Raw genomic sequence first — 12,072 nt, 5'->3', positions numbered from 1 at the left:
ATCAGATCTCAAGACACTTGCTCACTATCACAAGAACAGCATGGGAAAGACCGACTCCGGTGATTCAGCTACCTCCCACAGCATGTGGAAACAGTGGGTGCCACAATTCAAGGTGAGATTTGGGTGGGGACACAGCCAAACCATATCACTGGGTCATATATATGGTAGGTGGATGTTGATCAATGGGAAAAAACTGCAACACAATCCTTTTTTTTTTGGATTGGCTGCACCACCTTGCGTTCCCATCAGCCAGGTGTGAGAACTGCAGCTGTTCTGCGTCCCCATCAGCATCATAGTCTCCACCGTGTTTTCTTTCCAGCCAAGCAGATAGGTGTGAAGCGGCAGCACATTGTGGTTTGAATTTGCATTTCCCCAATGGCTAATGATATTGAACAGTGATGTCGAATTTGTTAATATTTTCCTTTATGGCTTATGGCTTCTGTGTGCTATAAAAGAAATCCTTTCACAGGACGTAAAACTATTCCTACCCCATTTCCTTCTAAGACGCTGCAGTTTTACTTTTTCATATATAGATTATTTTTCTGCCAGGTTTATGTGTTTGATGGGAAATAGTAACTTTATTTTTCTTTTGTTTAATAGGGAGAACCCATTGTCCAAGTATCAATGATCAAAGACGACTGTCTTTCTCCTCTGCTCCGTAATGCAATCTCTGTCATAGATCAAGTTTCCATACATACATGTGCTGCTCGCCTGGACCCTGTGCTGTTACGCCGCTCTATTTGTCTATCGCCCGTGCCAAGGCCATGTGGCACAATTCCTAAAGCTTAGAATAGATCTTGACATTTGGTTAAAACACCTCCCCTCCACCACCCATGTTATTTATCAAAATTGCCTTGCCTATTCTCAGCTCTTTGCTATTTAATGATCTTCAGAAGTGACTTGCCAGAAATTGCATTGAGATTTTCAAATGCATCAGAGAGAATTGTCATTTTTACAGTTTTCAGCTTTTCTATCCATGGATATGGTATTCATTTAATTGAATCCAAGATGCTATCAAGTAAAAGATGCACCATTATTTTATGTGCTATGAGGAGACAGAAAGTGTTGCCAATTGATCTACAACACGAAACTATGACACAGTTAATTTTAAGACATATTTGATTTCTGAGATGTTAAAAATGTGAAAAAATGCATGTTTCGGAATTGATGAAATTCGGTGTATACCATCAGTTATTTGGTTCCATTTAAAATATATTTCAGTAAGTTTCACAACTGTTTCCGTAAATATCTTTTACAAGTTTTGTTAGATCTATCCCTAGGCATCATGAAGGTTTTGCGTTGTAAATGGCGTCTTTAGAATTCTGAGTGTTTCTGTGTATAGAAATACGATGAATTTTGATGTATGGATCTTACGTCTGGAAAACTTCCTGAGCTTCCCTATCAGGTCAAATAGTTTGCCTATAGATTCTCTCGATGTCATCTTTTTTGCCATTGATTTCTAGCCCTATCACAGTTTGGTAAAAGAAGATATTCTGTACGATATCGATTCTTTGAAACGTGTTGAGATTTGCTTTGTGGCCTAGTGTGTAACCTTGGCCAGTGTTTATATGTTCCATGAATGCCTGAAAAAAAAGGTGCTTCCTCACTTAGGAGTGTAGGGTTCTTTTTGATATGGGGACATTAGTATAACCATGTTAATTAATTCAAATCTTGTATATATCAGTTACCAAATGAATAGTATTCTCCAGTATTATGGATTTATAAATTTCTCCTTAGAACTTTTAAATTTTTTGTTTTATATTATTTTGGGGCTAAATCACTAAATGCAAAAAGCTTAAATTGATTTATCTTCCTGGTAAATTGTCCCTCTTACCATTATGCAGTGGCCACCTTTATCTCCAAAAATGCTTTCTTTCCTTTGGGTCAATTTTGACTGATATTACAACAGCAGATACTTCTTGTGATTAGTGTTGGCTAAAAACATCATTTTTTCCCCCTCCCAGACTATTAGCTTTGCAGAATTTTCATATTTCATGCTATCACTTATTAAAAAAAAATAGGGAGATGGATTTTATTTTTAAGCCCAACCTGGCAATCTGTTTTTAACTGGCAAATTTAGTCCATTTACATTCATCGTGAATATTGATATATTTGGACGTATTTTCCGATTTCACTTTTGGTTTTACCCTACTCTTTCTATGCCTTTTTTCTTCTTCCCTGTTTGGATTGATTGATCTTCCCACTTCTTTTTCTCCCTTCTTTTTTTCTGTCCCCTATGCTGCTTTGGAAGTTATATATTTTATTTCAAGTGGTTTAGTATTTTCTTTAAAAATTTGAACAAACATTTTTTGCTTAACAAAATATAAATGTATACTTCCCACCAATACTAGGAATGTAGAAAGCTTCAGCTGCAGCATCCCTTCATGTCTTATAAGCTGTATTATTGTACGCCAGACACCACCCATCCCCTTGTGTTATATCATGTGTGCTATAGCTCATGCCTGCTTCGATTTACTCACAGTATCTCTTTGCACTCCATTTTCTTGCAACTGATTTACTGTCTTGTCCAGGGCAGGGGTCCAGAGAGCAGGGAGGCCACTTCAAAGACTTATGCTGGGCCATTCCTACCATGACCCTTGTTGCCCAACAGGTGAAGGCTCTGCAATCTACTAAGTACATCCATCCTAAACTTAAACTGATGTTTACATATCACAATAATTTTGGCTGGGTGTGGTGACTCATGCTTGTAATCCCAGCACTTTGGGAGGCCAAGGCAGGCGGATCATGTGAGGTCAGGATTTTGAGAACAGCCTGGCCAACATGGTGAAACCTTGTCTCTACTAAAAATTACAAAAATTAGCTGTGCATGGTGGTGTGTGCCTGTAGTCCCAGCTACTTGGAAGGCTGAGTCAGGAGAATCTCTCAAACCCGGGAAGCGGAGGTTGCAGTGAGCAGAGATTGTGCCACTGCACTCCAGCCTGGGCAACAGAGCGAGACTCCATCTCGAAAATAATAATAATAATAATAATAATAATAATAATTTTGCACTTCTAAATTAGGAAACGCATTCTTTTCAGGCATACATGAAACATTGATAAACACTGATGATGACCATACATTAGGTCACAAAAAAATTATTAACATGTACCAGTGAATCAGTACCACATACAGTCAAGGGCTAGAGAAGTGGGCACAGGGAGGTCTGCAAATCCTTTAGACCCACTGGGACAGACGTGGTGTGGGCAGGAGAATTCTTTGAGGGCACCAAGATTCTTGCCCGTAGTGACGGGTGGCAGGATTTGCGAATATGATGGGCTATCCCTCCCACAATTATGCAACCGTAGGAGAGGCAACCCTTTACTTCGACCTCTTAGGGTTCTCAGGTAGGCCTGAGAATTCACTTGGCATAAGACAGATTAACAGGAGAAAAGCATATTGATTTATTTAATCTAAATTTTATGTAACACAGGAAACCTCATTAGGAAATAAACAGAAACACCTGGCAAAAACAAACGTATTTCTATACTTTCTTGAGCAAAAAGAGGCAATTGCAGGAAAGTAACTAAATTATGTGGGATGCCAAGGGAAGATAAGAATTATTTTAACAAGATCCATTTGTACAGCACTTTCTCAGCTCCGACTTCCACTGAAGAACATTTCTTCTGCTGCTGGGACAAGGGAGGGCATCTTTCACACAGATTTTATCTCCTGTTTTCAGGACTCAGTGGAGAGGTCAGAGCACCCTTCCTGTGTCTGCTGTTTTTCAGGTGCCTTTAGCTCGAAATGATCCTTTACCAAAGTGACATATTTGGGGGTGGCACAGTCTGCAACCCTTCATTACCTTGTATGTCAGAAAGGATACTGCAGGTGTCATTAACATCCCTAAGCAGTGGACTTTGAGACAGTCAAAGGGAGATTGTCCTGGGTGACACTGAACTAATCGAGTGAACTCAAAAGACATCAGAGGGATGCTGAGCTAGAGGGAGCCTCCTCCTGGCCAGGCAGAAGCAGACTGCTTTGTTGTGGAGGGGACAGGTGGCAAAGAATGGCAAGTGGCCTGTAAGAGCTCAGAACAGGCCCTGCCTGACAGCCAGCAAGAAAGCAGGAGCTTCAGTCCTGCAACCACAAGGAATCAAATGCTACCATCACGAGTGAACTTGGAAGAGGACCCCAAGTCTTAGCTGAGAACTCAGTCCTGGCCGACGCCTTGATTTCAGCCTGGTGAGACTGCACAGAGGACCCAGACTCCTGGCCCACAGACACGAAAGAGATCATTCATGAGGGTTATTTCAAGCTGTTGAGTTTGTTATGCAGCCATAGATAACTCACACAGCAAGACCCACATACCACCTGCACTGTGTGTGCCCTTCTCGAACAAGGATTGTAGGGGCATCTCTGATTTCAGTGTCAGCTCAATCCTGTATGCAGCAGTTCTCCCCAGGCCTGGGTCTTCCCTGCTCCCCAGGGGACACTTACTCTGAATGGCTGGAGGTCCTGTGAGGAAGCATGGGGAAAAAAGCTAGTCTATCAGCTGGTTGTGGCACCTCAGGACCTTCATAACTGGACTGGTGATTGAGAACTGGCTCAGGTCCGAACGTCGGGTGAGGGGTTGTGATTTTCCTTGTGGCAGCTGACACCAGCCTCTGTCCACCCACTACCAGCCTTTATTGATTCTATATTAGAAAGTAGTGCCCCCATTGGCTGCTGTCTCTAGGCCCCCCAGGACCTCCCTGGTCTGTTGGCATCACCACCAACACCTGTGAATTGAGCACCTTGTCTGCTGTCCTGGTTTGCTGCCCGTCACGGAAATTACGCGCACCTTGCCCCAGATGGTGAACTGCCACTGCCCCTGCGGTTCAGGATCCTGCCACCCGCAAGAACACGCGAGGACTCATTTTCATCAAGGCCCCCCCTTCTTCCGCCCTGTCCTACTGACGACAGACACCTCCAGCTTTCTCAATGATGCTCATGCCTCTCCTAAAATTTCTTTTCTTGCCACCCGAATGCAGGGAGAGTCCTGTGTTCCTTATGGGAACTTCATGTGATCCATCTACCTCACTGCGTCCACCCCTTGGACTTCCTGACCCCTTCCTTACTGACCCCCAAGGCAGGCCTGGCGGCTCCCCTCCACCACTGTTGGCCATTGTCTCCATGCTTCTAGGAACATTCTGGCAACCCACCAGTTCTTGTTCGCTGATGGGGTGTGAAATCCTGAGTCACAGAGAGGGACCTGCGTGACTACATCTTCTCTCTCCCGGGTCTGTGCTGCTCCCATCGGCACCATCGGGATCTGTGCTCCTGTTCCTGCCCGTGTTATATCTGTCAGCTCCCAAGGTTCTGTTGAATAATCCCTTTCTTCCTGTAACTGGGGCTGTAAGCCTCCTGCCTGATCCAGAGGAGCTGACAGTCGCCCTAGAAACAATGAGGGAAGGTAGCTCCTCACCTTGGGAGGCACTGTCTGAGCCAAGGCTTTGCAACCCTATAGGTGCTGAGCGAGTTTCTGCTCTGGCATGGGGAAGACCACTTGTGCTGACCCAGGGCCCATAGGAGAGTCTGTAGGTTCCAGGACCTCACAAGCATCCTCTGAAATGTTCCTCTCCTACATCTAGGATCCCACTCTTTCCCCACCAAAGACCCTACACTTGACCTTAATACCAGAAGCTCGCTGGAGTATGAAGTCAGCCTCTATCACTTTGTAATCCAAGCTTGGGCCTAATTTTCAACACAGTTTGCTCTCTAACTGCAGAAGCTACTAAAAATAAGAATTAAAAAATTAGCCAAGCATGGTGGTGTGTGCCTGTAGTCCCAGCTATTTGGGAGGGTGATGAGGTGGGAGGATCACTTAAGCCCAAGAGTTCAAGGCTGCAGCGAGCCATGACTGGGCCATTGTACTTCAGCCTTGGTGTCAGAGTGAGATTATGTCTCAAAAAAAAAAAAAAAAAACCCAAAAAGCAAATAGTCTGCCATCAGTCCAGTGATCATTCCTCAGGTGGCCACCTGCTATTTCTTTGTGGCTGCTTTTAGGAAAGCTTTCTTTGCATTGGCATTCGGCAGTGTCGTTACAATAGGTCCAGTGTATCATTATGTTACTTACCATCCTCAGGGCTTGCAGGACTTCCTGAGCCTGAGGATCTCCCTCCTTCAGTAATGCTAAGAACTTCTCAGCCATTATCTCGCTCCTCCTCCATTCTCTCCTCCTGGAACGCCTTGTTCTAGATCAGATACCCAAGAGGCTGAGCATGAGGTGAGGGCTCCTACACAAATGCTTTCTTGAGGATTACTCGCAGGAGGACCCTGCCAGGAAGTGAGGGGAGGATGGCAGGGCAGGGAGTAGGGCCAGAGGAAGGACTGTGCACAGCAGGGGTGGCGGGAAGTTAGGAAAGGTCCTGATTTAGGCTCAAGCCAGCCAAGGCTCAGCCTGAGCCCATGGGAAGCTCAGGAGCATGACTTGCTGCACGGGGAGCTGGGCTTCCTATCCCTAGGGGTCAGACATGGGCCATCCCGGAGCAGAGAGAGGTAACCTCCCAAGCATTCCCAGGTGAGGTGACTCCCCTTTGACCAATGACAGCTCTCTGGAAAAGTACATACAGCTGTAAGTCATTCACAGGCCACACCTCCAGGTAATGGAGATCTATCCCAAACACCCATATGGCCACCACTCTCCCAGTAAAAAAGAGGTGCTTCCATGTCTTTTATCTTGTGGTCTGCATTTGGATAAATTCCTTGGTCTCATTTTCCAAGTTGCTAATAAGGTTTTCTAAGATGCTTTTTATTTTATCCACCAAATGTTTAATTTTAATGACTACATTTTTCATGTACAGGTATTTTACGTGGTTCCTTGAAAAATTCCACTCTCCTTTTTCCTAGTGTCTTATTCTTTGGTTCATAGTCAATGTAACTTCCCTGATGCCTTTAGCAATTTCTAACATTTATTTTTAAGCTCTCTTATAATCTCAGTGCCTTGGCTGGAGGCATCATCCTGTTCTTCATCTGCTGACTCTTGCTCATGGTAAATTGCTTCCTTTGGGTTTTATAAACTTATATAATATTTTATATGTTTATATAAAATCTTTACGTCCTGTCATTTTCGGTTGTGAGCTCATTTCCCGTGAGGCTCTATTCCTGGGAATCTTGTGTACCCTAGGCTGAGGGTGTTTCCCTCATTGCCACTGTTGCTTCTGCCAGAAGTTCTAAGAGTATCCCACAACTGGACTACTTTTCATGTTATTTTTGGGGCCTGAGAGTTGCTGGATTGTGCAGGTAGCATGTATCAAACCCAAGTGAGGGTAGACCCTGCTACAAATTTGCAAGAAACCTGTTCCCAGAACCAAGGTGGAAACAGATGCTCTTCCTTGTTGTCTCTGTGTTCCACTTGGCAGATTTTTTTCTAATCTGTCCTTTCAGTAAGGATATAGAATTCAAACCTTAGTCCCTGAGTTAGTGGTATCAGGAATGGCTTTTCCCTAAGGCATCAGTTTAGGAGATTTCTTGTCTTGACGGAGTTCCCTTACTTGCTTGTATATACTCAGCCATGTGTTCTTCAAAACGCAGCCTTTTAGGCAGCACTCCTAGGTCCTTTGTAATGAGAATGCTTTCAGGTAAGCGAGTCAGCCCCCTTGCCAGGATCCTGAGCTTTGTCCTCTCCCCTACCGCTGAAATCTTAAGCTGAAAATAATAATGTCTTTCCACAAGTCTCTGGGCTCCAGCTACTCAGCCCGGGCACTGAGCTCACTGGAACCTCCATGTCCTCACCCCTGCCCTTTTCCCATCCAACTCTGCCCTTTTGCCCTTCCCATCCTCTGTGGCCTGGACCCCACAGTGAATCAGGCCCACCACCATAGGTAGTACTCCTAGGGCTTTGCTCCATTTTCTTTCAGCCCTACCACCAACCTTGCATCTATCCAACAATACAAGATTTTTGCAGCTGGCCTTCTCAGTGCTACCAGAAAAGATAAATGACCCCGGCGCCATTACAAACACTGCATTTGACTGGGTGGGCCCTCAGCACCACTCAGCAATGCTTTTTTTTTTTTTTTTTTTGAGACCAAGTCTCGCCCTGTCACCCAGGCTGGAGTGCAGTGGCGCGATCTCAGCTCACTGCAAGCTCTGCCTCCTGGGTTCACGCCATTCTCCTGCCTCAGCCTCCAAGTAGCTGGGACTACAGATGCCCGCCACCACGCCTGGCTAATTTTTTGTATTTTCGGTAGAGATGGAGTTTCGCCGTGTTAGCCAGGATGGTCTTGATCTCCTGACCTCGTGATCCGCCCACCTTGGCCTCCCAAAGTGCTGGGATTACAGGCATGAGTCACTGCCTGCTCAGCTCTCTCTTCAATACCCTGCCAATGCCACTCCAGCAGTGCCTGGCTCATAGCAAGCACATAACATGTTGATTATTGCTGTCATCACCCTATCTCTACTCCTGGGTCTCAGCTCAGGACCATATCTATTATAAACATAAGGCTGCCATCCTCAGCCTCCAGCCCCCACCTGTAGACTCATCTCTGTTCATTCTCACCACCTCCCCTTTCCTTCAGAGGCCCCCTCCTGTTTGAGGATTTTCCTGCTTGGGGTTTTCAGAGCCTGTCTGAGACCTGAGCACGAGGGCCCTGACCTGGCCTCCTGCTCCAGGACCCATGCTATCGAAGGCGGCTATCCGGCCCCTCCAGGGTATCTTTCTGTCGAACTTCCCCCTCCTTCCCAAAGATGAATAGTCTGGCCAACTGCACATCACAGCCCAGGACTGGCTGCCCTTCCTTTCCTGTCCCATCTCCAGCCCCCAGATCTGTCACTTCTGCCTCCTGGGGCCTCCTCCCAAATCCAGGCTGCACCTATGTCCTTGTTTCAGGTTCTGCTTTTGGACCCGAGCTAAGACAGCTGGCACTTAAATTCCTCAAATAGCAATCACGTGCAAACTGACTTCCCTGAACAGCAAAGGCCTTGTCCAGAGGACTTTTTCCCAGTCCCCCAGCCTCCAGTCTCTCAGCTCTCGGCCTCTTGTCTCTTCTCCTCCTGGACTCCACTGCTGCTGCCATTTCTACCCGCTCCCTACCTGGCCTTACCCCCTCTAGTGACTTCAGCTCCTCCTTACGTGCTAATGACCCCAAGATTTTATCTCAAAAAACATAAACTAAAGCAAAAATCTCAAGCGAACGTTGGTAGCTTCTAAATGTGTGTGCTTGGTCAAGGTCACTTCCATCGAATCAGTCACCCAAGACTGAAAGCTGGGCAAGGGGAGCCAGGGGAGCGTCCGTTAGCAGCTATTTTGTTGGTCTCTCGCTACTTATTTCAATGACCTGGTTGAGTCATCCGTATCTGGAGTGGGTCTTGGGATAAAGTGTTGGAGGGCAGAGGGTCCACTGAAACATGTGGATGAAGCTGGAAGAGTTGAAAGTCTTAGGACTGTGATTTTCTGTTCTTGCGATAGCTTGCTCAGAATGATGGTTTCCAGTTTCATCCATGTCCCTACAAAGGACACGAACACATCCTTTTTTACGGCTGCATAGTATTCCATGGTGTATATGTGCCACATTTTCTTAATCTAGTCTATCATTGATGGACATTTGGGTTGGTTCCAAGTCTTTGCCATTGTGAATAGTGCTGCATCACTCATAGGTGAGAACTGAACAATGAGAACACTTGGACGCAGGGTGGGGAATATCACACACCGGGGCCTATAGTGAGGTAGGGGGAAGGGGGAGGGATGGCCTCAGGAGATACACCTAATGTAAATGATGAGTTAACGGGTGCAGCACACCAACATGGCACATGTATACATATGTAACAAACCTGCACGTTGTGCACGTGTACCTTAGAACTTAAAGTATATATACATAAAAAAAGAAAACAAAAAGTCTTGGGGCTGTGAGATGAGCCCTGAACTACCCCACCCCTGCTCCCTCCACTGCAGCCCAGGCTGCACCTCCCGCATCCGTCCTACAGCCCCCCAGGTCCTGCCCGCTTGACAGAGGCTCTCAGACCTTGCAGTGTCCTTAGTGAACTTCATGTCCTTCTTGAATTTTTTAAAAGAATTATCTTTACAAAAGTAAAACATGTTCACTGAAGAATTAAGAAAACAGGTGAGCAAAAGAAAACAAGAATCTCTCATTTTCCACTTAGGACACATATTTTACCTCATTGTTTTTGTGTCTATAAATGTTTTCATTTGTAAAAATTACATCACATTGTAATGAGGTCTTCTTGTCTTTCTTTCCCCTTGAAACTATAAAGTGAATTTCTTTCCATGATATAAAACCCCTTATTTTTGGTGATTTATGCACACATACTCATCCCAACCAACCATTGTTTCTGTGGACCTTTGAGCTAAATGTTTACCAGCATCCATGTTTGTCTCTTTGAATGAGGTTCTAAAATTGAAATCACTAGGTGAAAGAAGGTGCAAATTTTGAGGGTTTTATTTATGAGTGTGGTTAAGCAGCTGTCTGAAAGTTTCTATCAGTTGACACTCAGTTGCTGTATTATAGTGTTTATTTCCACACATTCTCTTTTATCAAAGCATTGCACTTCTCTTATTACAGAACATCCTGTCACGTTTATGGGCGTTTCTTCTTCTGTATTTGCCTGTCCTTGTCCCTGCCTGCTTTACTTACAGGCTGCTCTGCTCTGAAAGCCCTCCTGCCTGGGAAGATCAGCCCCTACGAATCCCATACAAATGCTTTCCCCACTCGTCTTAATTTTATTGTGTTCTGAAGCACCAAGTCTCCCTTTTCCCGCCAAACTGGGGCAGCCACTGCCTTCAGTATTTTTTTCTTCTGAATTAAAATCTTCCTGAGAAAGGCACAACTCTTAAATTCAATGAGTTTTGGTCAGTACGTACCCCTATGCGATCTACACCCCAGAGAGAAAGTATATTATCTCCATTGACCAGGAAGGTTCTCGTGTCCTTCCCAGTCCACCCTCTGTAGGCCCCCAATCTGCAGAGAACTATTCTGATCTCTACCCCATATTTGGCTGAATTTTGTATTAACAGAGTCATACAGTGTAAACCCTTTTGTATCTGACATCTTTTACGATGTTCTTGACATTCAACCATCTATAACAGTTCATTCTTTTTCATAGATGAGGAATATTCCCTTGTATTTTGCAATTGGGGTTTATCCATTTTCCCACTGATTGCACACTAAATTTTAATAACAACATAGCTAAATTCTCAATTATTTCCCTTGATGACTGTTGATGATATTATTTATATTCCACAACCCTATAGAGATGTCCAGAGTTTTTCCTTAGTACTTTTTTTTTTAAACTTAAATCTTTACTCCATTTGATGAGTAAGGATTTCAACTTTAATCTCTTCTCTTCAAATGATTAGCAGGTACGCTACCATATTGCTTTCTCACTGATTTGAAAAGCCACTTTCATTGTATTTTAAATCCCTACAGGGGTGGTATTAAAACTAGTCGATAGTTGGTAAGGCACAGACACTGACCGGCCTGCACAACTGCCCATCAGAGCAGCTGGAGCACACTGGTCATGCACATACTGGCTGGGTATCAGCCTGGAGTCAGTACATTTGCTTGGGGCAATTTCTTTACTTTCTATTATTTTGCATTGATCTGGGCCAATATCACGTTGTTTTCATTTCAGAGCCCAGATGATATGTTTTTATTTTCTGGGAGCACAGTTTCTCCCTCATTACTCTTCTTTTTGACTGCTCTTAAATCTTTATTCTTCAAGATGAACTATTTAACGATTTTCACAATTTCCCGGAAGTTCTGTTGGAACTCAGTGTTACATTTAGGTACTTAAAATGTTCTTTTGCTAATTGAGATTTTTTCCCTATTTTCTAACACATATAAAGTGCTTAGCACAATGCTCACCACATGCTGAATATGCAACAATTACTTAATTACTGATTGAATGTTACGAATCTGAAAGTTACTGTTATTTGTATATTTTATAATTGGCCAGCTTGCCGATCATAACCAGTCTAGGAGTTCTACCAATCTATTGGATCTACCAATCCTAGATTTTAAAATTTGAGTCTTTGGTGCTAGTTTCTTTCAATTGTGAGAACACTGAGATTCCTTTGACTTTGGGACTCTGTCAAATGCCTGTATGTGAAGTCCCAAGCGGATGCTCCCAGGCATTCGG

This window comes from Chlorocebus sabaeus, chromosome 10 (genome assembly GCF_047675955.1).
Source record: "Chlorocebus sabaeus isolate Y175 chromosome 10, mChlSab1.0.hap1, whole genome shotgun sequence".
Classification (NCBI taxonomy): Eukaryota; Metazoa; Chordata; class Mammalia; order Primates; family Cercopithecidae; genus Chlorocebus; species Chlorocebus sabaeus.
Note: the sequence above shows the minus strand (reverse complement) of the source record.